This window comes from Bos javanicus, chromosome 16 (assembly GCF_032452875.1).
Source record: "Bos javanicus breed banteng chromosome 16, ARS-OSU_banteng_1.0, whole genome shotgun sequence".
NCBI lineage: Eukaryota > Metazoa > Chordata > Mammalia > Artiodactyla > Bovidae > Bos > Bos javanicus.
The window spans coordinates 18,704,593-18,732,124 of record NC_083883.1 but is presented as its reverse complement, the minus strand read 5'-3'; positions in this window follow the sequence as shown (position 1 = coordinate 18,732,124).

The following is a 27,532-nucleotide window of genomic DNA, read 5'->3' as shown; positions in this document are numbered from 1 at the left end:
AGTGAGTCAACTCTTCGCATGAGGTGGCCAAAGTACTGGAGTTTCAGCTTTAGCATCATTCCCTCCAAAGAAATCCCAGGGCTGATCTCCTTCAGAATGGACTGGTTGGATCTCCTTGCAGTCCAAGGGACTCTCAAGAGTCTTCTCCAAACCACAGTTCCAAAGCATCAATTCTTCGGCGCTCAGCCTTCTTCACAGTCCAACTCTCACATCCATACATGACCACAGGAAAAACCATAGCCTTGACTAGACGGACCTTTGTTGGCAAAGTAATGTCTCTGCTTTTCAATATGCTATCTTACTCTCTGTTAAATAAAATTGATTTTCTATTAAACTTGTATTAAAATGGAAATCTTTATGCCAGCATTCATTAAAATAGCACAAGAGAAAAAACAATTTGCAAGATTACAGGGATAAAAATAGAAATTGAGACTATGAGAACAAATGTTGATTGACTCCAGTATTACTCAGTGTGACATGAATTTTTGCTTAAATTATTCATTTTACTTCCTAAACCAAACCTTGACTTCTACAGTATAATCATCATTCTAATGCCAGGATTTTAATGTTTCTAATCAATTTTAATTTCTCTTATATGATAAATTTTAACCTGAAAATGGGAAATCCAGGTGGTACTCTAATATGCATTACATGAAAATATAGGAACTGTAGTCCTTAGGGAAAAAAGAAGGGATGTTGGATGATGTGGTAGGCACTTTCTCCAGAGAAACAGAACCAAGGTGACTGACTGATTGATTGATTGATTTGTAATAAGAAATTAACTCACCGTATTGTGGAGGCTTGCAAGTCCAAAATGTGCAGAGCCAGTGCCTCACCTTGAGTCCAAAGGCAGGAAGCTGCTGTAGAACCTGGAAAAGCCTGTATCTCAGTTCAAAGGCCACCAGGCAGAGGGAGATTTTTTAGGTAGTGAAGAGTCAGCTTTTTGTTCTATTTAGGCCTGAACTGATTGGATGAGGTCCAGTTACTTCATGCAGTGCCATCTGCTTTCTTAGTTTACTTAATCTGAAAGCATTCTCATGGAAATATCCAGAAAATGGATTACCAAATATCTGGCACCTAATGGACCACTCAAGTGGACACATAAACTTGACCATCACAGATGAGCTTATGAAGGATGCAGCTAAAAGAAAGAAAATTATGCATAAATTAAAAAAAATAAAATCTAGTATCTTATTTTTATTTGTCACCTAATTGTCAATTCCTTTTTTATCACAAGATGACAATTTTTTTGTGTGGGAGAGAAAATTGAAGTCAACCTTACATTTATTTATATTGAAAGAAATGCCATATCTATCCAATTTTTTTTAAAAGGAACTTAGATATAAGGAGATTTGTTTTGGCTTACTAATTACGAAGCATCTAACTTTAGATATTAATGCTAACAATTAAGTGAGATCAATATGCTAAGTCGCTTCAGTTGTGTCCAACTCTGTGTGACCCCATGGACAGCAGCCCACCAGGCTCCTCTGTCCACAGGATTCTCCAGGCAAGAATACTGGAGTGGGGTGCCATTTAAATAATGGCATATTCCTACAAAAATTCAAGTTTCTTTTACTTTTGTACTAATCAGAAAATATAGTCTTTCTGAATAAGAATACCTTCTTTTTCCTAAGTAGTATGTGGAAGTCAGAATACTGAAATATTTCATATACATTTAAAATTTCAGTGTACTACTGTGTAAATTGGCTGCCATAAACTGTTTTCCAACTGAATGTATACTTTTAATTTTTAGAAGTAATGAAGATAAAAATTTTTCAATGAATTTTAAATAACTGATATTGAAATTTAAAGTTATCAGAGCAAGACTATTATGACTTTTCAAGCAAAGGAATAAAAAGGGTAACAAGTCAGGTACTTTGGACTCAATTGTCTCCCTTCAAAGTTCATAAGTTGAAGACCTAAATATCTATAAGCTACTGAGCCTGTAAAGAAATGATGCAATACTTGTTCACCTGGGGAAAGAGCATTCTATACAGTGTTAGAAGCAATTGCAAATGACCCTAGTTGGGAACATGCCTGATATTCTCGCATAATAGTGGGCAGCCATTGTGGCTACAGCAGAGTGAATGGGCACACGGAGAAATGGGGTAGTTAGAACTAAGGAATATGGCCAGAGACGTAGTAGGAAGTCAAAACAATGAAGGCATTTTATGTAATAGTGAAGTCTCTAACTTTCAGTCTGAGCAAAATGGGGAGCCATTCGAGAATTTTGCACAAAGAAGTGTTGTAAACTGTCTTGATAATAAGAGGATTACTATGGTTTCTGTGTTACAGTGAGACTAAACAAGGCTAAAGGCAGGAACAAGCAGCTGGTTGGGAGGTTATAATGACCCAAGCAAGAGATGATCGTTGCTTGAAAGATGTAGTGGCCTTTTTGTTGTGTCAGTTAGACTCAGTTACAGTCCTCCGTCATCTAATTGACCATTATTCTAGGTGATCCTGTGAAGGGACTTTTAGCTCAGTTCAGTTCAGTCTCAGTCGTGTCCGACTCTTTGCCACCCCATGAATCGCAGCACGCCAAGCCTCCCTGTCCATCACCAACTCCCGGAGTTCACTCAGACTCACGTCTATCCTCACGTCTATCGAGTCAGTGATGCCATCCAGCCATCTCATCCTCTGTCGTCCCCTTCTCCTCCTGCCCCCAATCCCTCCCAGCATCAGAGTCTTTTCCAAAGAGTCAACTCTTCGCATGAGGTGGCCAAAGTACTGGAGTTTCAGCTTCAGCATCATTCCTTCCAAAGAAATCCCAGGGCTGATCTCCTTCAGAATGGACTGGTTGGATCTTCTTGCAGTCCAAGGGACTCTCAAGAGTCTTCTCCAACACCACAGTTCCAAAGCATCAATTCTTCGGCTCTCAGCCTTCTTCACAGTCCAACTCTCACATCCATACATGACCACAGGAAAACCCATAGCCCTGACTAGGCGGACCTTTACCAAGTAAATGCATAATATTTTATCTAAAAATTCTGTGATATGTCATAAGAATTGATTAATAAATCAGTATGGATCTGTACTATCATTTTGATGGCTATTTCCTTTTACTATATGGAAATTATTATTATTCAATTAAACTTGGCTTATTTCCTATTTCAGAATTACAAATAATTTTGATTTGAACTCTTATGTATGTGGACATGTGGGTGTTTGTCATATTTAAAGATAATTTTCTAACTAAATATGCAGTGATATCTCACTATGCAGTACTCAAAAAATAAAGTATTTCAGAGATTAAAATTTTATTGTTAAATGAAATATAAGGTGATAATCTCCTAATACATTAGTTTGGTAAAACTGTGTCTTTAAAAGCCCTGGGCTCTTAAAGTATATGTTGTTGGTTATATTAATTTAATTATGTTTTAAGTACTTAAATTCATACTTCGATGCATGCAGGTTATAAAATTGCACTATAGGTGCTTTGTAAAATCATAAATAGAAAGACTCTGAACATTATATGCCAAATAATGAATTTTGTTCCCCAAAGAACATTCTGAGATTAATCCAGAGTCTATTTTGTTTTAAAGAAAATTAAATGACCATATTTTTCACTTGTTCATTCATTATTTATGCAATAATCCCTATATGATTTAATGGCTTATTTCCAAGTGGACGGTATAAAGTTTTCTGCAAATGAAAATATTACAAACTGAAAACAGGCTAGCTGGTGGGCTTTTGAAAATATAAACGAACTTTTACCAGCACCATGAACTCCACATCTAATTCTTAACTTACTGCTCTTTCTGTGTGCAAGGCGATTTTATGAATTCAGGGTATTTATGGTAAGATGGAGCCATTCTCTACATATTAAAGATTTCTGCAAGTTGACATTTCAGAAAAGGACAGATAATAAAGGAGGACTGTGGGGGGAAGGGGTGTTGTTCCTTGTTCTCACAGCTGTGAGGACTGTTATTAGTGAAAGACACTCTAAGAATATATTTCATTTATGACAAGCAATCTCTGTCAAATGATGGCATGTCAGCATTTGGTGATATTTAAAAAGAATGTCAGGTGCAGTAGAGGAAAGAATCACTAGTTTAGTGGCTGGTTAAAACAATGCATTCCATTTGATTTCTGAATATATTTGATTTCATCAAAACTAAAAGCTTCGTTTCTTCTCATTCTCAAAGCATGTTTTCTCTATTTTGGGGTTGGGAAGAAGAAAAAAAATAGTTTGGTGTCAATCTATACTTGCTTCTTCCCTGCATCTATTTGCAATTACAAGTACAGCAGAAATATTTTAAACTCGCAGTTGCTGTTTTACTGATCTGAAGCCCTCATGTAGGACTCCCTTCAGTCTGACATATGTAGGATGCGATCTTTTAGCTGTTTTGTGTATGTGAAATCCTATATTTTTAAAACTCCCGTAGTATAAACTGTGTTTTCCTTCACACTGAGGAAAGCAGCAGTACTTTTATCCTGATCCAATCACTCAATTATACTCCAATTAAAAAATAAAGGAATAATACACCAAACCACTAAACGTCCAATGAGAAGAGGAATTCTCGCCTTGCCATCTACTAACTGCACACTAGTGTTGCCTGATCTGTGGTTTGCATTCCATTGTTTCAGTTACCTATGTTCAACCACGGTTTGAATATATTCAAAGGAAATTTTTAGAAATAAACAGTTCATAATCTTTAAGTTTTCCTGAGTGATAAGGTAATTAAATCTCACACCCTCGCACTCTGACTTATCCAAGATGCCCAGTCTTGGGTACAGTCGGTTCCTGCCATCCAGCCATCTGTATGGTCATAGCTCGATGACCCAAGATCTTCTGAAGCAAATAATCCTTCCTCTCACATCTTGTCAGAAGGTCAACAGTAGTCTAACCTTACATCACAATATGCAGTCATTCACCTGACTCCATCTCATCCCCTAGGCATTATACCATCTCACATAATCACAGGAATAAAGAGGAATGCTATACAAAATGGTATCTTGAAAGAAAGGAGAGACCATATCCACATAACTTTTATTACAGTATATTGTTATAATTGTTCCATTTTATTCTTCATTTCAGTTCAGTTCAGTCACTCAGTTGTGTCCGACTCTTTGCGACCCCATGAATCATAGCACGCCAGGCCTCCCTGTCCGTCACCAACTCCTGGAGTTCACTCAGACTCACGTCATCGAGTCAATGATGCCATCCAGCTATCTCATCCTCTGTCGTCCCCTTCTCCTCCTGCACCCAATCCCTCCCAGCATCCAAGTTTTTTCCAATGAGTCAATTCTTCGCATGAGGTGGCCAAAGTACTGGAGTTTCAGCTTTAGCATCATTCCTTCCAAAGAAATCCCAGGGCTGATCTCCTTTATTCTTAGTTACTGTTAATCTCTTACTGTGCATCTTTGATAAATTAAACTCTATCATAGGTATGTATATATAGGAAAAAGCATAGTATATTTAGGGTTTGGTACTCTACAGTTTCAGACTTCTATTAGGGGTCTTGGAAGTCTGTCTATCTATCTAATAAGGTAGGAGGGCTGCTCTGTAAATTAGATAACTTGGGCATGTTACTGTGTGTGTGTGTGTGTGTGCACGTTTACACATGCCTGTTTTTCATTCTTTAATGGAGATACTATAGGACCTACCTCACTGATGTGGATTCAGTGAATTAATGTGAAGTCCTTACAATATTGCCTGGTAGTAGTACTCTTGCCTGGAAAATCCCATGGATGGAGGAGTCTGGTAGGCTGCAGTCCATGGGGTCGCTAAGAGTCGGACACGACTGAGTGACTTCACTTTCACTTTTCACTTTCCTGCATTGGAGAAGGAAATGGCAACCCGATCCAGTGTTCTTGCCTGAAGAATCTCAGGGACAGAGGAGACTGGTGGGCTGCCGTCTATGGGGTCGCACAGAGTCAGAAACGACTGAAGCGACTTAGCAGCAGCAGCAGTAAATGTAGAGTAAATGTAGGCTTCTCTTATGCATTATGTGCCAGTTGGAGTGCTATGCAGCATTTAAAGATGGTACTGCAGGCTCTCATTATTGAAACTGATTTGATTAATTAATAGTAGCCAACAGGAAAATCCCATGGATGGAGGAGCCTGGTAGGCTGCAGTCCATGGGGTCACTAAGAGTCGGACGACTGGGAGACTTCACTTTCACTTTTCACTATCACGCATTGGAGAAAGAAATGGCAACCTACTCCAGGTTCTTGCCTGGAGAATCCCAGGGACGTGGGCTGCCATCTATGGGGTCGCACAGAGTCGGACGCGACTGAAGCGACTTAGCAGCAGCAGCAGCACCAGTAACAGCACAAAATGAATCCCTTAAGCATAGAGGCTGCAATTTAAAAATGCACTTGGTCTAAAAAGTAATTGTTTTATAAGAAAACTCATTTCAATAGGAGATTCCAATGCCTATTCTATTTCTAGATGGATACATGACCTCGGGCAAGTCACTTATATTTATAACATCCCAGACATTCAAACGTGTATTTGAAGCTAGTAAATTTGAACTAATTATAATTAGAGAAATTGAAGTCAGAAATCACACAGCTAATTGGTGACGAAATTTGAACTCTCTGTGCAGTGTTATTCAATTTTACTGCATTAATGCAGTCAGCAAATATTTATTAGCAACCATGCTAAGCCAGTCAATCAATGTCAACATCTATAAACCGAGATTGGGTAGCTACCTTATGTGATGGACTTTCAGACTCTCAAATCTTCTCTGTGAAACAAAATTAAGAATCATTCTAGCCACTTAATTGATTCATTAAGTGTTTCAGAAGTGTGAATTAAACTTTGAGAACATTTTCTTAAGCCATGGAGAATTCAGAAGGCCTGGTATCTATTAGCTTAGGGGAAAGAAGGCAGTTTCTGTGAGTTCCAGAGTTTTCGGCTGAAGAACTGGGATAATACATAAGTAGGCTATGATATATAAAAGAGCCAGTGTGACTTGGCTCTACAAAGTATAGCTTCTCACCGTTTCTACCCCTGGAAGCTGGTGGATGGATAGAAAGATTAACACCAAGTTTGTGAGGTTGGGCTTGTAAGGCAGTCGCTCTTTAGAGGTCAAAAGTTTCTGTCTAAACCACTTTGTAACATTGTCATTACCTTTCCTTCTTTACAATAGCAAAATGTAGTGCTGTATGAGATCCAGTCCTCAAATTTTGCTAGAGGAATGGAGAGATGGAAGTCTACATAGCTGGCTGTTTGCAGCACAGGGAGTATACCCTAGTTCTTCTGAACTCTATTTCCTGAGTTGGGTGAGTGATCAGCATACCTACTTTCTCAGACATTGCTAGGTGCTTTATCACGGATCATCTTGAAACAAATATCACTATATTGTCTTATATTTTTGAGGTTATGTGATATCGTTGGATTTAATATTTTTATGCCTTACTTGAGAATTGATACCTCTATCACTCTGAAATGTCCACATTAATCCCTAGTAACAACTCGACTTAAATTGGCTCTGCTTGATATTACTATAACTATAGAAGTTGGGATTTACATAGTGTAAGTTTACCCTTTCGCTTTTAATCTTTCCATTTCCTAATGTTTTAGGGGATTCTTCTAAATAATATATATGGTGAGGTTATAAAAAGATCTTTCATTACAATTCTATATTTTTAACTTTAAAAATTAGTCTAATTATATCTAATGTGATTATTGATAAATTGGATCCATAACTACTGCACAATTTGCTTTCTCTTAGACCCTTATGTTCTAAGTTCTTTTATCTCTTCTTTCTTATATACTTTTGGATATGTAACATTTCTAACATTCTATTTTTCTCTATTAATTTGCTTTTTATACTTACAGATACTGTTGTCCACTATTGAATGTATTTGTTTATCCTAAATATTACTTCCTGCCTGACGGACTTACTCTAGTCTAGTATAAATCATGACTTTTACAAAATTCTTGACTATGTTAGGAACTGTTGTTGTTCACTCAGTAAGTCCTGTCTGACTCTTTGTGACCTTGCAGCCCGCCAGGCTCCTCTGTCCTCCACCATTTCCCAGAGTTTCCTCAGATTTCATGTCCATTGAGTCAGTGATGCTATCTAACCATCTCATTCTCTGTCACCATCTTCTTCTTTTGCCTTCAAGTTTTCCCAGGGTCTTTTCCGCTAAGTCAGCTCTTCACATCAGGTGGCCAAAGTATTGGAGCTTTGGAGCACTGCTTCCACTGAATATTCAAGGTTGATTTCCTTCAGGATTGACTGGTTTGATCTTGCAGTCCAAGAGACTCTTAAGAGTCGTCTCCAGTGCCGCAATTCAAAAAAAGAAATTCTTCGGCACTCAGCCTTCTTTATGGTCCAACTCTCATATCTATACACGACTACTGGAGAAATCAGAGAGTGGACTCTATAGACCTTTATCAGCAAAGTGATATCTCTGCTTTTTAATATACTGTCCAAGTTTGTCATACCTTTACTTCCAAGGAACAAGCATCTTTTAATTTCATGGCTGCAATCACTATCCGCTGTGATTTCAGAACCCAGGAAAATAAAATCTTTCATTGTTTCCACTTTCTCCCCTGCTACTTGCCATGAAGTGATGAGATCAGATGCCAGGATCTTAGGTTTTTGAATGTTGAGTTTTAAGCTAGCTTTTTCAGTCTCAACTTTCACACTCATCAAGAGAGTTTTTAGTTCTTCTTCACTTTCTGCCATTAGGTGGTATCATCTGCATATCCGAGGTTGTTGATGTTTCTCCCCACAATTTTGATTTTAGCTTGTGATTCATCCAGCCTGGCATTTTGCATGATGTACTCTGCATACAAGTTAAATACGCAGGGTGACAGTATACGGCCCTATTGTACTCCTTTCCCTGAGAAAACTTTAACTATTTTAGCTATTTAACTATTCCTACCCTTTGTGTTTTTATTGTTATGAATTTTAGTTCTTGTTTTTGTTATATGCCACATGACACTTTCATTACTGTTTTATTACTCTTTTGACAGACAGTTCTCTGGTCTGGTAGGGAATACAGTTGCCTTTTTCCTTCATAAAAACATCCTACAGTCCTAGGACTTCCCTGGTGATCCAGTAGTTAACACTTTGCTTTCTAGTGCAGGAGGTGGGGGTTTGATCCCTGGTTCGGAGCTCTGATCCCACATGTCTCAGCCAAAAAACCAGAACACAAAACAGAAACAATATTGCAACAAATTCAATAAAGACTTTAAAAATGGTCCACATAAAAAAAATAGCCTATAGTCCTGGCATTATCATTTGATATGTTCTTCTTTTTCCAACTTAAACTAAAAGCTTAGATTATTGATTTTATATATATTTCTTCCTTCCTAATCTTTAAAGTTTAGCTGCAACTCCCAAACACTTTTATTTGGGAGTTTAAAATTATAAATTTTAATTCTTTTAGCATATTTATATTTTGCCTTTTGATTTTTCTTAGGCTAATAGGTTCTTCTGAGGTGTCTTTACTTATTTTTTTTCTGCTAGATAGCTTAATGTCATTATTTCTACTATCATTTTGTCAGTGAGCATGTTCCATATGATTTCAGTCCTCTGAAGTATATTGAGACATGTGTTACAGACTGGCATATAATCTGTCTTAGGGAACATCTCTGTGCAGTAGGAAAAAAGTTTATTTTTTGATGATTGGCTATAGTTTTTTATAAATGTCAATCATGTCAAGTTAATTGACTGTGGTTTTCAAATATCCTATATATTTTTTGTTGTTTTTTTCCTTGACTTGTTCCATCAGTCACTGAGAGGAGTATTAAAATCTTCAACCTCACTTATTGCTTTGTCTATTCTTGAACTCTGTCAGATTTTACTTAATGCCTTTAAAGCTCTGTTCTGTGAAGAAATAAGCATTTTGAAGTTCATCTTGATAAACTGATGCTTTTGTCATTGCAAAATGTCCTTCTTTGTTTCTTTACTTTGAAGCCTATCTTAATTATAGTCAAATCATTTTCTTGTTCTTGGTGTTTATATCCTTTATCTCATTTTTAAAAAAATATTTTTATTTAAAATTAAAATTATATCTATATAGAATTTAGATATAATTCTAAAAGTAGAATTATAACATGTCACACAACTGCTGATATGTCTCTATGATTCCTTCCTCTTTTGAAACCCTTTATTTGAGCTAGGTAGTATCTTTAAAGTATTTATCATGAACAATGTATCATTGAATTTTCCTTCTTTAAATATCCACTTTGATAATCCCTCTTATCATTGCAGTGTTTAGTCCATTTATTGAAAATTTTCTTGCCTCTAAATTTCCTGTAATCATTTCAAAATCCAACTGTCTAAGGTAGACTAGAGACATGTGTTTACTTAGGAAGAAAAAGGTCCCCTGAAGACAGGTGAGCAGCTATCGCAGGGCCAATAGAGAGGCAGGTAGGCCAGCTTCTCTTTTGCAGGTGGAGGGATAGCCTTCTTGCAAGATATGCATGAGTTGACAAATAATATCTCCCCCTGTAGAAACCCACACCAGCTGCTGCTGAGGAGGGCTAGTTGTCTAAATGTTTCCTGCACAATTGTGGAGAATGATTCTTAAAGCTCCTACCACAAAACTTGAGCAAGGCTTAGTGATTGAGAGGTACGTGATTGTCTTAGTGATAAAAAGATAATATCTTAGTGATAAAAAGGTAGGTAACCCCGGACTTGGTTATACCTCTGTTACAAGTTAAAACACATTAAACAGAATATGGCTCCACAATGGGGCTTTCAGCTTCCCAGTTCTCCAGAGTTGGTGTCAAGATTCAAGTAGAATTCAGTCACTGCTATACTTTTTGAAATTCCGTATAAGCTATAATATTCTGTCAGTGTTAATGGAACTTGAAGTGCCCTGTCAAAACAATTGCAGCAATGTTATGTGTAAAATATATTAAATAAACTATGCAAACTTGGATTTTTCATTGCATTTATTTTCAGTTTTTCTTTTGTTTTTTTTTTGCCTAGGGAGGAACTTAAAAATAAGTTTGTTTCTTAATTAAGATGCTATGCATGAAGCTCCTGAATAATTTAAGACAATTGTTCTTTTAAACGGTTGTTAATTATACCCTCCTGGCACAGTTATTGTATTATTACTACACTTAGGAAAAATATGCTGTGCTATTTGGTCTCGAAAATATTTCTGACATTTTAATGAACATACTACTTAGTTATATTTTATGGAGCTTTCCAGTGAACCACAAAGGATTAAAAAATGTCATTCAAGGGTTGTAGATAATTAAACTGACTCCATATAAGATGCTTCATATGGAAATGAAAATTATGTGTGAATTTTGTTAAGCTGGAAATGTGTTTTACTAAATGACTTTAGATTTGTTAATTTTAAGTACAAGGCGAAGAGAATCAAGGGGATACCTTGTTCTCACCTCAATTTGTTTCATTTGCATTAGCTATTCTATCTTTCAGTACCCATTTTGGTTTTTCATTCTGGCCCTTGAATAAATTAAGCACCATTTTAAATAAATAAATGTCGACTTTAAGGTACTATTAAATATATTCATTATAATACACCTGATGGGAAATTGGTGCAAATCAGTCTCAGAAGAACTCATAGATCAGGGTTCCAGTCAGATGTTCATAGAAATAAATTTTAGATAGATATGGTTTTCAGAGGAGAAAAAGTAAGAATGCTTGTCAGTTCCAAAATAATGATTTTACTTGCTATTCTGCACAGTTGACCTTTCTCTACAGTGTCATGGTCCTCTAAGTACCTCTGTTACAATTATAACTTCCTACAGCTACAAATTTGATTATTGTTCTATTTCCATGGATCATTAAAATTTTCTATTCCAGCAGATATTCCTGTCGTGAAGTTCCTGAGGGATCTCTACTTGTTATTTTCCATTTCAGCCATGTGCATTTTACAGTTACTATTAAAGATTTGAATAATGACACATTCTCCAAGTGGCTGTTTAAGTTTGATTGTAATAAAACTCTCTGGAGAATTCTGTGAGCTTTCACATCTGGTTGAAAACTCCAATGAGAACATCTGTAATGAGGAATCCTTGGGACAAGAAATTACAGATTATCTGTTTTTCAGAAGACATGATAAGCTCATGAATGCCCACATTTTTGGGTTTTTGTTTGTTTTTTTGCTTTTTTCAGATAAACAATCAACTTCTCAATTCAGTAAGTATTTCCAAACGACTTGTTGCTTTATCTATGTTAATTGATCAAGTATTTCCATTACATTAGCTATTTCTGTCTCTAAAATATCATGACATAAACATTGTTTCAAAATGTCCAGTACTAACATGATCATGTATGCCCTTACTTAAAGCATGAAATTTTTCTATTCTAGCAGATATCCCTTTAGTCAAGTTCATATTGACTACAAGTTCATTACTTCATAATTCAAATATCTTTAACATATTTTATCAAACTTATATCGCTTTTCTGTATTTGGAGAAAATAAAATTCTTAATATTTACTAAATTTTATCAAAGTAGTTAATTAAAATGAAAAACTTTTGTAATACACTTCCATAAAAGTAATGTTTTCTAGCTATTGCTTTTGATGAGATTAGCAGTCTAAATCTGTGGAAAGGAACGAAAAGACAATGACAAATATGTGTTTTGCAGTCATACCTAAAAGGTGTTTATATAGAGTTATATACTATTTCACATAAATTATGCACCCACTCCAGGATCTTGTCTGTAAATTCCATGGACAACAGGGCCTGGCAGGATACAGTCCATGGGGTCGCAAAAAATCGGACACGGCTGAGCACACAGACATATTCTTGAAAAAGTGATTATTTCTTACCTCAGAGTTTCTTAAATTTCAAGTTGGGCTAACAGAGTATTTTCTTCTAAATCTGAACTTTTTTCCAGGGGAAGTTGCTAAAATATCATCATTAAGTTCAAATTCTTTACCAGTTCTTGATTTGAACTCTGTTCTTAGAAACTTAAGAGTAAGAAAGAAACACTTTGCATTTGCCCTTAACAGGCTAGGAAACGCTTCAGTAAACATCACGACATGTCAGTGACTTTATGGAAGACACATGTATTCTCTCTCACCATACAAGTCTTGCCTGGGTTGGCAGGATCTGCAGGCAGGCTGATCCAGAATCTACATGGCAACTGAATTATATGCTACAGTCTCGTTTCTCACCGCTGTAGAAGAGGAGGCCTCATGGGAACTAAAGCTTGGAAATTTTACCTCCTCTGGCAAGAATTGGTATGGGTCACTTTTGTTCGTATTTCATTGACCAGAACTAGTGACATGGGCGTGCTTAATTGAAAGGGTGCCAGGAAATGTGTGCGTGAGTTTGGGGAGGATAAGATATTTGGCAAATATCACTGACCCTGCCATCATTGACACCCTGGCTGTCACAATATATGAACACAAATGCAAGTCCCCCAGGCAAAAGTCATATAGTAGAAAATAGAAACGGAAAACTTGAGAACAAATGATTTTTCTCCTATAGAATACCCAATACTTATTTCACATAAATAATCTGAAATTTAATAAAATAGGAAAAACTCATTTTATTTATAGAAATGACATATCAATTTGTTGTTTTCACTTTGAGTGTGAGTTGCAACTTCCTGATAAAATATGCTCTTCATTTTTCTTACCTCCTTCCTTTCTTCCTTTCTTTTGGAGAATTACATGGACAGAGGAGCCTGGTCGTCTACAGTCCATGAGGTCTCAAAGAGTCAGACACGACTAACACTTTTACTTTCTCTTTCTTTTTTTTTCAATGATGTGGATTTAACAGAGCCTTTTAGATTTGAAATAGACAGAAATTAAACTAAAATTTACACATAATAAATAAGTGTGGAAGGTTGAAAAGCCAATTATATACAAACAACATGCAAAGGTAAAAGAATTCCTTAAAAAACTGGAAATAGAACTGCCTTATGATCCAGCAATCCCACTGCTGGGCTTACACACTGAGGAAACCAGAAGGGAAAGAGACACGTGTACCCCAATGTTCATCACAGCACTGTTTATAATAGCCAGGACATGGAAGCAAGCTAGATGCCCATCAGCAGATGAATGGATAAGAAAGCTATGGTACATATACACAATGGAGTATTACTCAGCCATTAAAAAGAATACATTTGAATCAGTTCTAATGAGATGGATGAAACTGGAACCTATTATACAGAGTGAAGTAAGCCAGAAGGAAAAGCACCAATACAGTATAATAACGCATATATATGGAATTTAGAAAGATGGTAACAATAACCCTGTGTACGAGACAGCAAAAGAGACACCAATGTATAGATCAGTCTTATGGACTCTGTGGGAGAGGGAGAGGGTGGGGAGATTTGGGAGAATGGCATTGAAACATGTATAATATCATGTATGAAACCAGTCGCCAGTCCAGGTTCGATGCACGGTACTGGATGCTTGGGGCTGGTGCACTGGGACGACCCAGAGGGAGGGTAGGGGAGGGAGGTGGGAGGAGGGTTCACGATGGGGAACCTGGGTATACCTGTGGCGGATTCATTTCGATATTTGGCAAAACTAATACAATATTGTAAAGTTTAAAAATAAAATAAAACTTAAAAAAGAAAAAAAAAAGAAAAAGTACAAGAAGGCAGATTTTGACTCATGTGAATTAGTTTTTTTTTTTTTTTCTTTTGTGAATACTGTAACACAATACCACATTCCTGGTAGCTGAAAACAATAGAAACTTATTCTGTCACGGTTCTGGAGACTGGATGTTTCCTTTACAGGCAGGAATATAAAGTCCTGCTCTGTCTATTCCAGCCCCTGGTGAAAAAGGGAAGTGAAAATGAAAGTTGCTCAGTTGTGTCCTCATGTGAAAGTCACTCAATTGTGTCACTCTTTGTGACCCCATGGATTATACAGTCCATAGAATTCTCCAGGCCAGAATACTGGAGTGGGTAGCCTTTCCTTTCTCCAGGGGATCTTCCCAACCCAGGGATCCAACCTAGGTCTCCCACATTGCAGGCAGATTCTTCACCCACTGAGTCACATGGGAAGCCTGAGAATACTGGAGTGGGTAGCCTATCCCTTCTCCAGTGGATCTTCCTGACTCAGAAATCAAACCAGAATCTCCTGCATCACAGGTGAATTCTTTACCAGCTGCCTGCCAGCATTTCTTGGTTTGTGGACCTATCACTCAGCCTTCAAGTCCAGCACCTTCAGATCTTTGTAGGCCCTGTCGTTACCTCACCTTCTCATCTGCATATGTGTCAAATCTCCCTCTACCTTGCTCTTTTAAGCACACTTGCTATGGCACTTAGAGTCCATCCAGATCACCCAAGATATCTTGCCATCTCAAGATTCAAAACCTAATCACATCTGAAATGATGCTTTTCATAAATGATTGATCCATTGGGCTGCACTGACTCTTAGCTGCAGTATGTGAGATCTAGTTTCCTGACTAGGAATCAAACCCAGGACCCCTGCACTGGGAGCTTGTATTCTTGCCCACTGGGGCACCGGGGAAGTCCCTGAAATGATACTTTTGAATGTAAGGTAATGTTCACAAGTTCCATGTATGACGACCTGATAGTCATTATTTAGCTTACTGCATCGAGGGAAAAGTTTCTTCAATGTGTGCCCTAAACCTAAAGAAATCTGGAGAGACAGAAGTTGATTCAAAATGAGGACACCTTTAAATTAAATAATTTAGGAAGAATGAAAGCCCAGCTGGCCTTATGCCTGGGGGCCCTGCAGCTTTCCTTGCAGTATCAGTTCAGGGGTATTGAAAAATCTATCTGATCGAAGGTAAGTATTAATGCCTGGTGACTGCAGCCATGAAATTAAAAGATGCTTACTCCTTGGAAGGAAAGTTATGACCAACCTAGATAGCGTATTCAAAAGCAGAGACATTACTTTGCCAACAAAGGTTTGTCTAGTCAAGGCTATGGTTTTTCCTGTGGTCATGTATGGATGTGAGAGTTGGACTGTGAAGAAGGCTGAGCACTGAAGAATTGATGCTTTTGAACTGTGGTGTTGGAGAAGACTCTTGAGAGTCCCTTGGCCTGCAAGGAGATCCAACCAGTCCATTCTGAAGGAGATCAGCCCTGGGATTTCTTTGGAAGGAATGATGCTGAGGCTGAAACTCCAGTACTTTGGCCACGTCATGCGAAGAGTTGACTCATTGGAAAAGACTCTGATGCTGGGAGGGATTGGGGGCAGGAGGAGAAGGGGACGACAGAGGATGAGATGGTTGGATGGCATCACTGACTCAATGGACATGAGTCTGAGTGAACTCCGGGAGTTGGTGATGGACAGGGAGGCCTGGCGTGCTGCAATTCATGGGGTCGCAAAGAGTTGGACATGACTGAGCGACTGATCTGATCTGATCTGAAGCTTGTTACTTTCCCAGATTTCCTCTAGGCAGAAAGGGAGCACATGGAGAATACCAGTAAATGGAAAATACTGTAAGTAACTGATGAAAATGGTGAAGATAGTATTAATTGATTCTATTTCCTCCGTGATGAGTGGTTTCATCTGGCTTCCAGATAAAAAGGAAAGAGAGAGATATGGAAGTCATGGCATTACTGAAGCATCATGGATTTTTAGTAAAAACTTTCAAAAGGGAAACACTTATTATTATTAACCTACCAGCCCTACAAAAGAATGTTTTATGTTCATGTTGGGAGAAGGAACCAGCAGGGCCTGGCCTCGTGACCCTACAACTTTCTGCTCTGTATACTCTGTCATTGGAAGGGCTGGTGCTGAAGCTGAAACTCCATTACTTTTGCCATCAGATGCAAAGAACTGACTCATTGGAAAAGACCCTGATGCTGGGAAAGATTGAAGGTGGGAGGAGAAGGGGACGACAGAGGATGAGATGGTTGGGTGGCATCACCGACACGATGGACATGAGTTTGAGCGAGCTCCGGGAGTTGGTGATGGGCAGGGAGGCCTGGTGTGCTGCAGTCCATGGGGTTGCAAAGAGTCAGACACGACTGAGCGGCTAAACTGAACTGATACTCTCCCATGCAATTTCTTGTGGTCCTGTTGTTTTAATGCCCATCCACATGCTGCCGAAGTTTGATTATGTACCTCCAGCTATATTGGTGGTGAAAATCTAGACACCATATGTCTAGATTGTCTAATTGTCTACTGGTCATAGCAACGGCATGTGTTCCCCAGGCACCTCAAACATCAGGGCTCTTTGTCTCTTTCATTCCACCTCAGTCTCACCACTTTAACATCAGTGCTTCCTCTTTGACCTCTAAGTTCAGGCTTCACTGAGCAGTCAATCTTCATCCCCATCACTCTCCACCTTACTTTATTGGGTGAGTAAATTTAAGAATTTAGGTAGAAGTATCTTAACATGTTCAGCTGGACTCTAGAAAAGCCACACCCATCTGTGGCTGTGTCAGTTCTAATTCCAGTAGTAGCATCTGCCTCCTTCTCTAACCACTCCCCAAACTGAGGATACTCAGTCTTTTAACTCAAGCAAAGAGAGTGAAAGCTCCATCTAAGTAAATTTCATTCAAATTATGACTTAGATGAAAATAGAGCAGAGATAGGGAAGGTGAGTGGAGAGTAAGAAAAAGATGTGGTGACTGGTGGTGTACATGTTACATGTGTATAAGACCATGCTGCTCTCTGACCCCAATTTGCAGGAGATAAGACTGTGCCTGATTCGTAGATGATACTCATCCAGCCACTGTTGAATGGATTTGCCACCAAAGAATGTATGGCTATTAACAACAAATTCTGCAACTCTATGAGTCAAGATCCCATGCTATCTCTTCATTTGTATAAGAATGAGCTGTTCTAAACCTTGCTGTCTCTTTTCTGTCTTCATCTTTTGGCCAAACAGAAGGCATACTTTCACATTATCTTGGCTCCTTGCCACTTTGGAATCTTGGCACAGCCTAGTCTAATACATCTATAGTACATACTATTCAGTGAATTAATTTGTCAATTGACTCTTTTGTTCCAAGTGGTAGAAACCCCACTACCATAAATACTTAGGTAAATTGGAAAATTTAAAGACTAAAACTAGAGTATCATACATACCCACTGTTACTTTTGGGTATGTGCTTCTAGGGAGAGACATTTCCAGGACTCACTTTACTTCTCACCCCAGCTTCTCTCTCTTGTGTGTGTGTGTCTGTCTGTTCAGCTGTGCAACCCTATGGACTGTAGCCCATCAGCCTCCTCTGTCCATGGGATTCTCCAGGCAAGAATGCTGGAGTGGGTTGCCATTTGCTACTCCAGGGGATCTTTCTGACCCAGGGCTTGAACCCATGTCTTTTATGTCTCCTGCATTGGCAGGCAGAGTCTTTACCACTGGGAAGCCCCTACTTCTCTCTTAGTCCAGATTTTCTTCTTTGCTTTGAGAAGGAACATAAAACTGTTATGTGTCATGGATTTAGAACCACCAGGAAGGAAATGATTTATACACATTGGCTTGAAAAATCCCACAGAAGACATCAGTGTGTCAGTTTGGGTAAGGTGCTACTCCAGGTGGAGCTAGTGGTGAAGAACACATCTGCTAACATAGGAGATGGAAGAGATGCAGGTTCGATCCCTGGGTCAGGAAGATCCCCTGGAGGAGGGTATGGTGACTCACTCTAGTTGCTTGCCTGGAGAATCCCATAGACAGAGGAGCCTGGTGGGCTACAATCCATGGAGTCACAAAGAATTGGTATGAGTAAAGTGACTTAGCATGCATGTTGCTCATGGAACTCTCAACAGGCTACGGGACAGAGTCATCACATGGGAAAAGCATCCTGTACAAAGCGTGATCCCATAGAAAGGGTCACCCCCTTCCTAGAAGATGTGGGAGTCTTGTTAGAAAGGTAACCTTCCATTTTATATATACCTCCATTTTTATTACCAACCTCTATAAAAATGCCTCCTAAATAGCTGACCATTCAGACACATCCCTGTCATTCCCATATTACATAATATTAACCCTTCCTCATTTCCAGGTCCTCCAAGCAGGCCTTACTCTGCATTTGAATTTGTGTTTTCTTTGTCTGGAATGACCACTCTCCTTCAAGCTCCCCTAACACAGAAAAGTTTGACTTCAACCTCAGGTCTTGGCTTCACTGTCTTTCCCCCAGAAATCATCCCTGCTGGCCACTCCAAACCATGCACTGTGCTGCCTAAGTTGTCCCCCAGCCCCTCTGCTCCCCGTTCACATTCTTTTTAACTGTCTCCCCAGCTTGAGTTTATGTGGTTTCAGGGCAACGGCTGTGTTTTGTTGCCAGGTAATACAGTGCCAGCATCATCCAGATGCTTAACAAAATATTAACTCACTTCCTAAAAAATGCTTCCTTGTTATATAACTTCCTTGTACCCCACTCTTCACATTTCCAAAACAGAGATATGGATCGAACCTTCTAATAGAGTCATTATGTGAGCAAAGCAAGAAAATACACACAAAATACAGAGCAGTACCTGACCCAATAACCAGGGGTAAAAGGAGAGTCTTGGCCATACTTTGAGAATATTTCATGGCCTAAATGTACTTAGTTGTTCAGTCGTGTCCAACTCTTTGCAAAAAAACCCTTTGGACTGTAGCCTGCCAGGCTCCTCTGTCCACATGGTTTTTCAGGCAAGAATACTGGAGTGGGTTGCATTTTCTTCTCCAGGGGATCTTCCCAACACAGGGATCAAACCTGCATCTCCTGTGTCTCCTGCATTGCAGGCAGATCTTTTCCTGCTAAGCCAGTGGGAAAACCCTTAAAATATGGAGCATGTGTATTAGTAGTATTACTGTGCATTGATAAGAGAAGTAAATAATGGTCCAGGTTACTCTGAATTTTATAACTTATGTAAGTTATTGTATTCATGATCAGATTATGTATATATGTTTGAAAAATAATGTTATATTTATTTGATATTTAAATAATGCTCAGTGTACTTTTGGGTTTTAGGACCATATGACTATCTTCTTGAATATGAATACATTCAGGAGATTACAATTACAGGGTAGTTTATTATACCACATCATTAGTCTTGGACTAGTCTTTTCTACCTCCCCCAATACTTCATTCATGTAGTCATTTACTTATGGAGAAAACATTTATGGAATACATCTTATGTACAGGGCACCCAGCTAGGTGATAGTCTCATTTATATTAACTCTGGATCCCAATTCTAGTTACAATTATGTTGCACCCAAATCGCTTCCATAGCATGGGATATTTCAGGAAGGTTAATTCACCCTCCAACAACCCTATAGCTAAATCCTCTTATTTGCTGTATTACGGAAATGGTCACATCATTCAGTTCAGACCACATTGCAAGATTATGAATCTGATACCACAGTAGAGGAAATTTAACAACAAGCCTAAATAATACTACAGAAGGAGGAGAAAAAAAAAAGCTCTTTTACTAACTAGGTAAAAGAACATTGTATATCTGATACACAGACTTTTCAGATAGCTTGATTCTGGTGTGTCTGGTGCAACAAGACAGAAGATTGATACGGGTTTTCTCTGTAAAATGATAGTCCACAAGAAATAAATTTTCATGGATTATATTCATACTTGAGCAAAATTTTCCTCATCTCTTCAAACTGCTGTTCATTGAACTCCAGGCTATAAAGGGATTTTCATCTGCTTTATCTTCTTGGCTTTTCCTGCTGTTTTTAATTAAAGTTTAAAGAATTAAATGAACCAGGGATGCTGGGGTTACACCACAATGAGAAAAGATCAGCCGCCAAATCCACTGAGGTGTAATAGGTCACAGGCTGATTCTGAAATTATCATTCATGATGCTTTTTTTCTTTTTTTCCCCCCAGTCTAATGACTAAGCATTAATGTTCTTAAAAACTAGAAAGATTATGGAGATCAGAGTTACAGGTCAGTTTCACAGAGTAATACTATCTGGGAAAAGAAATGCTTTTAAAATACGTTAAAAAAAGTATTTTGAGGCTAATTTATGATTCATCCCTCTGAATTTTGGCTCTCAATGAGTAATAAAATTTTCAGTTTCTCACATAGCTTAAGAATATAAAATGGCAGTTTGGGAAATTTAAATGGATGTTCATATTTATAAAATCTACAAAAACAGCGTAATGTTGAATATGGTTTTGGGCATTTTGAACATTTAGTTCAGTAAAAGTGCAATACCAATAGCTGGTGGACAGTGCTTACTGCAGGGAGGAGTGGTCAGATGGGAGCATAGCAAGAATATCTCTGGCCAGCAGGGGGAGCCACAGGGCCCTGACTGCCTAGACCCCCATGCCTGGGACTTGCAGACCACGGCTTTTGCTTTTTAAACCTGGCCCCCTTTTTAAACTGAAGCACAGTTGCTGTATAATATCATGTAAGTTACAAGTATATAACATGTGATTCACAATTTTAAAAGTCATGCTCCATTTATGGTTACTATAAAATATTGGCTGTATTCCCCATGTTGTACAATTTGTCATTGTAGTTTATTTTATACCTAATAGTTTGCACCTCTTAATCCCCTCCGCTTATACTGGTCACCACTAGCTTGTCCTCTGTATCTGTGAGACTACTTCTTTTTTGTTATATTCACTGATTGGTTGTATTTTGAGTCCACAATAAGTGATGTGATGCAGTATTTGTCTTTCTCCGTCCGATTTATTTCACTTAGCATAACGCCCTTCAAGTCCGTGAACGCTGCTGCAAATGGTGCTTTGTCCCACTATAGACTTGCACCCACAGACTGGCTCTGCCTGTGCCCAGGCTGAGATGGGGTGATGCAGAAATGTCCCTGGAGATGGGCTCCAGGCTGCTGCAGAAACACAAGTGCAATCTGCCCCCGCTAGCCACAGGCTGTGCATCACCCCCACCATCCTTCCTGTGCCTGGATGGTGACCCCACTGTGTAAGGCCGGAGCAGGTGTAGGGTCTGCCTGATGCAGCAGGTGTTAGGAGGGCCCTGGGGGAGGCAGGGGCAGCCGGGAGAAGGAGAGGAGGTGGCAGGGACTGATCAAAATAAACGCTGCCACTGGTTTTTAATCCCTCCATCCTCAAAGCTAATCCTTGGCTGGCCCCAGACCCAGCAGCACTGATATGACCACTTGCTTGTCCTCAGAGAGTAAAAACAGGCTTTCCATTGCTTGGCCCACCCCCTCCCCAACCCTGCTTTCATCTTCAAAAGCCCAGTCCCTTCTTTCTGGGCCTCAGTCTCCCTAGATGCAGAGGAAGTGACCGGGCTCCTCAACCCTGGCATTTGGATGAGCTGTGGCTGTGAGCTTTCCCTCTGCCTGTTCTCTTTGGCTGCTTGCTGACACCCTGTTCCAGCCATTTTCTCTTTCCATATTTCCCACAAGTAAGTTACCAGGAGTTTCCAGATCTCTTTGGAAACCTCCTGCTCCAGCCTTCTCTGAGCCCTTCAGCCTCAATCTTCACTGTGCCATGCACCCCTCAACACCCCAGCCCGACTCCTTATAGCTGGTGTAGTTTTGCAGCATGAAGAATGGAGTCTAGCGAACCTCCATGTATTGAAGACAGTATTCTTTATTGGCAGTCACCCCTCTGCCCTTACCTGGGGACCCTGGGCACCTTGTTCATCTCACTTCTGCTTACACTGGATGCAGATCGCTGACATCCAAGTCCTCTGACTCCTCTGCCAGAGGGGTCTTTCCATGAGGGCAGGCCTGGGTCTCCTCCTCTGTGTGCCCTGGCTCAAAGCAAGATGGGATGAGAAATAGCCACTCCAGTGGCCCTGGTTCTAACTGAACAATTTCTCCAGTGATGATTCCTATAAATCTGGAGAGGCCATGTCTTGCTCAGCACCCCAAACTGAGGAGGGTCTGAGCAGGAATTCAGAACCCCTCAAGTCCCTGTGAGCTTCCAGACTTGAAGAAATGATGTTAAAAAAGAAATAATTAGTGAAGTCTGAAGCCATTAGGGAAAGGATCACTTTCCTCTATTCATTCCCATCATGTATTTAGAGATGTGTTACTAAATGTGTAACTATGTAACAACTATGCATTAACATATATGTAAAGATGTATATGTGTCAGGGATGTATTACCATAGGACTGTCTCTGTTGCAGCTGCTATAACAAAATACCATACACTGCGAGATAATAAACAGCATCAATTTATATCCCACAGTTCTGGAGGCTAGAAGTCCAAGATCAAGGTCCAGAACATTCAGGTACTGCTCTGGGCCATTTTCCAGGCTGCAGACCCCTGACATTTTATCTCTTCACAAGGCAGAGAACAGAACCACTGAAGCAAACTTTTTCCTGACACTTGGAAGGGCAAGAATCCCATCCATGAGTGCTCTGCCCTAATATATCTAATTACCTCCCAAAGGCCCGCCTCCTAATACCATCCCAGTAGGAATTCAGTTCAGTTGCTCAATTATGTCCAACTCTGCAACCCCATGAACTGCGGCCCGCCAGGCCTCCCGGTCCATCACCAACTCTCGGAGCCTACTCAAACTCATGTCCATTGAGTCAGTGATGCCATCCAACCATCTCATCCTCTGTCATCCCCTTCTCCTCCTGCCCTCAGTCTTTCCCAGCATCAGAGTCTTTTCAAATGGGTCAGCTCTTCACATCAGGTGGCCAAAGTATTGGAGTTTCAGCTTCAACATCAGTCCTTCCAATGAACACCCAGGACTGATCTTCTTTAGGATGGACTGGTTGGATCTCCTTGCTGTCCAAGGGACTCTCAAGAGTCTTTTCCAGCACCACAGTTCGAAAGAATCAATTTTTCGGTACTCAGATTTCTTTATAGTCCAACTCTTACATCCATACATGACTACTGGAAAACCATAGCCTTGACTAGACAGAATTTTATCTATAAAGTAATGTCTCAAATTTTTAATATGCTTGTCTAGGTTGGTCATAACTTTCCTTCCAAGGAGTAAGTGTTCCTTTAATTTCATGGCTGCAATCACCATCTGCAGTGATTTTAGAGGCCCCCAAAATAAAATCAGACACTGTTTCCACTGTTTGCCATCTATTTGTCATGAAGTGATGGGACCGGATGCCATGATCTTAGTTTTCTGATTGTTGAGCTTTAAGCCAACTTGTTCACTCTCCTCTTTTACTTTCGTCATGAGGCTCTTTAGTTCTTCTTCACTTTTTGCCATAAGGGTGGTGCCATCTGCATATCTGAGGTTACTGATATTTCTCCCAGCTTTTTTGATTCCAGCTTGTGCTTTATCCAGCCCAGTGTTTCTCATGATGTACTCTGCATAGAAGTTAAATAAGCAGGGTGACAATATACAGCCTTGACATACTCCTTTTCATATTTGGAACCAGTCTGTTGTTCCATGTCCAGTTCTAACTGTTGCTTCCTGACCTGCATGTAAATTTCTCAAGAGGCAGGTTAGGTGGTCTGGTATTCCCATCTACTTCAGAATTTTCCACAGTTTATTGTGATCCACACAGTCAAAGGCTTTGGCATAGTCAATAAAGCAGAAATAGATGTTTTTCTGGAACTCTTTCACTTTTTTGATGATCCATCAGATGTTGGCAATTTGATCTCTGGTTCCTCTGCCTTTTCTAAAACCAGCTTGAACAACTGGAAGTTCACGGTTCACGTATTGCTGAAGCCTGGCTTGGAGAATTTTGAGCATTACTTTACCAGCATGTGAGATGAGTGTAATTGTGCAGTAGTTTGAGCATTCTTTGGCATTTCCTTTCTTTGGGATTGGAGTTCAGCATATGAATTTAGGAGAACACAATCAATTATAAGGGCGTCCCTGCTGGCTCAGATGGTAAAGCATCTACCCGCAATGCGGGAGACCTGGGTTCAATCCCTGGGTTGGAAAGATTCCCCTGGAGAAGGAAATGGCAACCCACTTCAGTACTCTTGCCTGGAAAATTAAAGGAACATGAAGATAAAATTCTTATATTAGTATGTGTAGGGATTTTATCTCCTAGTTTTGTCTGTTGTTATTCAGTTGTTAAGTTGTGTCTGACTCTTTGTAATCCCATGGACCACAGTATGCCAGGCTCCCTGGTCCTTCACTGTCTCTTGGAGTTTGCTCATATTCATGTCTATTGAGTTGGTGATGCTATCTAACCATCTCATCCTCTGCCACCCCCTTCTCCTTCTGCTGTCAATCTTTCCCAGCATCAGTCTTTTCTAATGAGTTGACTCTTCTCATCAGGTGGCCAAAGTATTGGAGCTTCAGCATCAGTCCTTCCAATGAATATCCAGGGTTGATTTCTTATAGGATTTACTTGTTTGATCCCCTTACAGTCCAGGAGACTCTAAAGAGTCTTCTCTGGCACCACAGTTCAAAGGCATCAATTCTTTGGTGCTCAGCCTTCTTTATGGTTCAACTCTCACAGTTTATCTCCTAGTACAAAATACCTTCTGGATCTTTGATTTTTCTCTATCTCTTACATTCCCCTGTATTTAAAAAACATAAAAAGATATAATAAAATACGTAAAGTTTTGAAAAGTCACAGCTTTACAAGCTGATTGTGACACTTTCATTTTAGGTACATTGATTACTGTAGTCCTGTGTGCCCTTCATGCTGCAATAGTAATGCACAGAATATTATTCTGTTCTGAAGTTCAAGTACATTTTTTGAAACAGGAAGAAAAAATATAATCAATTTTAATAGATGTCTAATCCATCACTTGGTGATTTCATGAACAGTTTATGAAATGTTGAAGTCTATTTTTATTTAGTGAATACTCTTTAGTTGATCAGGCATTTTATTGAGCAAGCACTGATTTAATCACAAAATTTACACTCAATTTAATTAACATATCTAAATCTGGTATGTTTTCTTAGGCTTCAGGACTTCTTGCTTGCTTTTTGGTTTGCTTTTTCAATTTTTTTTTTTTTTAGGAATAAGAATAATGTGCTGTTTGTGTAGTGACTTATAAATATAGATCATGTCTGCTTATGTTTCATCAATTAAAAGGAAAATACTCTGAGTTAGGAAGGACATTTATTATTGTTCCAATTTTCAACATTAGGAAACAGAATCAGTTAACCATGACAATTGTTGTCTTGCACCCATTTGCCCTCATCTCTGGCCACCAACTATTCTAGAACAGCAGGAAAAGTTCTGCTTGCATTTTTCTATGCCATTCAATTACAATGGGATAGAAAATATGCAGACCCTTACAGACCAAGCTGTCATCAGTGGTTGTATCTGGGAAGTTATTTTGGAGATGAGATGGAAATACAAGTGTTATTTCTATTTTCATGTGATCCATACTCTACTGTGTGCATCTTTTCAACAGACATATGCTCCTCATAGAGAAGAAAAATGGGTTCCTCTACAGTGTCCCTACATGGCAGAGACCACTATGCTATCAGTCATAGAAGTCGCTTTTCCATATATTCTTGGTCATTGATGATGCTCTTAAAACTATACCAATGTGTTCTACATAGCGCATTTTTACTAGTACGCTAATGATTCAGCTAGTAAACAGTCATTTACTGCACATCAGAAAATAATGCACTAAGTACAATGCACTAAGTACCACTGAAAGCCATAGCAAGCCCATATAGTTTTAATGGCACTCAAAACTCCCCATAGAAAAATATGAAGACTGGAACACTTCTTTGTAGCATAACCGACCAAATAAAATTGCACTGACATCTCTGCTTTATCCCACTGATGCCCTGAGCACAGCTGTATTAGGAACCAAATCCCTACCAGGTTCAAACATCATCTTCATGCAGTTATTTTACCTGGGGGAAAGAAAAATGAAAATAAAATCATTAACATTTATGGACAGTGTTTTTTTTCCAATTATTTTATTTTAATTGGAGGATAACTACTTAGCAATATTGTGATTGGCTTTGCTATATATCAACATGAATTGGCCACAGGGATACGTGTGTCCCCCCATCCTGAATCCCCTTCCCACCTTCCTCCCCACCCTATCCCTCTGGGTTGTCCCCGAGCACCAGCTTTGGGTGCCCTGTTTCATGCATCAAACATGCTCTGGTCATCTGTTTTACATATGGTAGTGTACATGTTTCAGTGCTATTCTCTCAAATCATCCCACCCTTGCCTTCTCCTACTAAGTCTAAAAGTCTGTTCCCTACATTTGTGTCTCCTTTGCTGCTCTGCATGGAGTATCATCAGTACCGTCTTTCTAAATTCCATATACATGTGTTAATATGCAGTATTTGTCTTTCTCTTTATGACTTACTTCACTCTGTATGATGGGCTCCAGGTTCATCCACCTCCTTAGAACTGACTCAAATGTGTTCCTTTTTTATAGCTGGTTAATATTCCATTGTATATGTGTAGCACAACTTCCAAATCCATTCACCTGCCGATGGACATCTAGCTTGCTTCCATGTCCTGACTATTGTAAATAGGTTACAGTGAACACTGGGGTACATGTATCTCTTTCATTTCTGGTTTCCTCAGGGTATATGTCCAGCAGTGGGATTGCTGGGTCATTTGACAGACAATTCTATTCCCAGTTTTTTAAGGAATCTCCACACTGTTTTCCACAGTGACTGTACCAGTTTGCATTCCCACCAACAGTATAGGAGGGGTCCCTTTTCTCCACACCCTCTCCAGCATTTATTGTTTGTAGACTTTCTGATGATGGCCATTCTGACTGGTGTGAGACAATACCTCATTGTGGTTTTGATTTGCATTTGCCTAATAATGAGTGAAGTTGAGCATCTTGTCATGTATTTATGAGCCATCTGTATCTTCTTTTGAGAATCCATTTAGGTCTTTTGCCC